The sequence below is a fragment of the Atta cephalotes genome (assembly GCF_000143395.1).
Source record: "Atta cephalotes unplaced genomic scaffold scaffold00017, whole genome shotgun sequence".
NCBI classification, from domain to species: Eukaryota; Metazoa; Arthropoda; class Insecta; order Hymenoptera; family Formicidae; genus Atta; species Atta cephalotes.
Window position 1 is genome coordinate 4,493,872 of NW_012130081.1, and position 3,127 is coordinate 4,496,998.

The following is a 3,127-nucleotide window of genomic DNA, read 5'->3' on the forward strand; positions in this document are numbered from 1 at the left end:
AAGTACAAAAAGTAAGTTACTATTTTATTTTAAATTAGTGCGATATATATATATATATATGTGTGTGTGTGTGTGTGTGTGTGTGTGTGTGTGTGTGTGTGTGTGTGTGTGTGTATATAGAGGCAATTTCACGGGAATATCATGACGCAAGAATATTCATATTAACTTTATGACAGTAAACACGGTATACATATATTCGAGTTTGCAAAGTCTTATGAAAATTAATTGAACTCATTATATATTCATTTGTAGTTCTAACAAAAGTTGTGTAATATGATTAGAGAATTTATCCATAAAAAAATGTAGAATATGGAGAATAAAAATATGTAGAATATAAGATGTTAATTACATAAAATAATATATATTTTATATGTGTTCCATTTTTTTAATTTCATTATCAAAAAGTAATTTGTCTTTCTCATATTATCTTAATCTTTTTTATGTTTCATGCCTTTTATTTTAAGTTACAAACAACTTCGTGACATAATAATTCTATATAAGAAGATATTCTGCAATATAATCGTAATTCTACTGATCAATTTTTAACGATTTTTAAGTAGATTTTCAATAAAAATTACAACTACTAATTTTCTAAATTACAACAATCGTTAAATCGAAAGGGGAAAAAAATCGATTATATACAAATCGGTCGGTGTGTACTTCTCATTAAAATTAAGAACATAAACTAAAATACTAAAATATATACTAAGTTCTTTGCATACACTGTATATAATGTCTTTTTAATCTTTTAATTTCAAGGGGGATGCTGGAGCGACCAAATTGCTGACACATTGCAGATCGATAAAAATTTTTGAATTGACTGAACGGAATCCAATAAAAAATCCTTTCACAGGACTAAAGTAGACGTAAAATTGGGAGAAATGCTGCAATGAATTTTATACTAAAATCGAAAAGAAGTTAAAAACTTACTTATTTTTCAATTCGTAAAGCTATCACCTGACATAGATATGGTTTCTTAACACAAAAGTTTTATAGATTGTGTGGACAAAATCACAATGCATCATCCTTCGGATTACGTGAACGAATAATACCATGAATTTACGAAACTAAGATTAAAAGCTTAAAAAAAGATTTATATTGATCTGCAAAAGATTTATATTGATCTGCATATCTGTATAAGTATGCTGAGCGAAAATTCAGGATGATAAACAAAGCAGCAATTATGTCTAGTAGTAGGGGTTTGATTTTGCAAAAAATGGTGTTGCAATATATTACATAAGGACAGATGTATGCGTTTGAATGAGACAAACGATAATGTACAATAAGAAATAAAATATGCTCTCACTATTATCAATTCTATTATAGCTATCAACTTTTTTTTATTTGAAATTTAAAAAGTTTATACTATCGATCAAGTCCGACACTTCAGCATCACCTTTTAAAAAAGGGAAAAAGTTCTATTAAAAACATTTTTTTAAATTTCATCTATGCTATTATTCATCTCTTTTTTTATGTGAATATTACAATTTGAAAAACCGATGGGAGTGGCAAATTGAGTGGACTATCGACCGCGTCTACAATTTTATCACTCTCGACTGGATCCAAAGGAGATGTGATAAATCCGCAAATCGACACCACGACGGGAAACTCGAGCTGATCGATGCTGTCGGTTTTCTCACTTCTTATGAAACGAACACGTCCTTACGTCTTGCGAGGCACAGAGGACAACGCCGAGCTCCAAGGCTCTGAATAAACGGTACTTTCAAAGCTTGCGCGCTCGACATTCGAAATCTGAGAATGTTTAAACATAATGATCAAATTACGCAATCGTTCCAGGATGATCGAGTTGTTCGAGTGTATCTTCACGCCAGTATCTCGATTTCATTCGTTACTGTCGATTGTCCAGGCTTCTCATATAAATTTCTCGTAAAAATTTATGCAAAAATTTATGCAAATTTCATTTTTACGGATTAAATTTTTCGTAAAATTGTAAACTTCACCGCTAACTTCGATCGTTATTCGAGCGCACTCGAGTTAACTTGAACCTTGTGATAAACTCACTCTCTCCTAGCCGGAAGGAAACTCATAAATATTAATGTACTGAGCGATACGTCGCATCGATCTCCGTCCGCGCTTCACACAATCATGCTGTTGATTAAAATGAAATTCCGTAGGATAGGTATCTTCCACAAAGCGTACTAGGTTTATAAAATAGGTCAAAAGTGTAGCAGCCATATAGTCACCCATATAGTACCATTATTAGTTTTTTCTCGATTATTTCCCAACGAATGTATATACATACAAAAAAAAACACATAAAAATTGATATACAGTTTTAAAATTTCAAGTTTATTTCAGAAATTTATCGAAATTTATCAAAGATAACCGATATATAATGTTAACGTTTAATTTTTCTTCTGCGCTACTTTATGTTAATTGCCTTTTTATCAAAAATTACACTATCAAAATCTGAAATTTACAATCACGTACGTAACTCCAGCAATTTTCAATTCCTAATTTATTTCATACCATTTACTCGGTGCGGAAAGGAACCATCCGCAATTTCAACCGTGCCTTAGAAACGAGACAATTTCCCATCGAAAGTACTCCACCGACGCCTCTCGAAATTCGTCCCTTGGCGAGGCGGCGGCGGGGGCGGCGGTGGCGGTGGCGGTGGCGGCGGCGGCGGCGGCGGTGGTGGCGGTCAGCCATTGGCAGCTGGAAATACGGATATACGATAGAATTTGTACTCACCCGACGCATCACGCGAAGAGAGAACGAAGATGTCTTCATTTTGGTGGTAATCCTCGCAGCTTGCTACGAGATGTAAATCGGGATGATGTCCGGGGTCACCTGCCTCTGCCAGCGTCGTCGCCTTTGTCGCAGCTCTCGAACGGAGCCGAAGCCGTTCTCCCGCGTTCCGTTTCCGCCGTTTGTCGCGGCGCGAGATCGTCGTCGGTGATCCCCGCGGTCCGTCCGGCAGTTCTATCTGACCCGGATGTCAGCTAGAGTTAGCAACCCGGAACTGGCGAACTGAGACTCTCGTGGGACGGACAAAATTGCGGAGTGCGCGACGCGGAGTGAGAGAGAGAGAGACACAGAAAGAGACACACACAGAGAGAGAGAGAGAGAGAGAGAGAGAGAGAGGGAAGGGTAGCTCTCGAGGG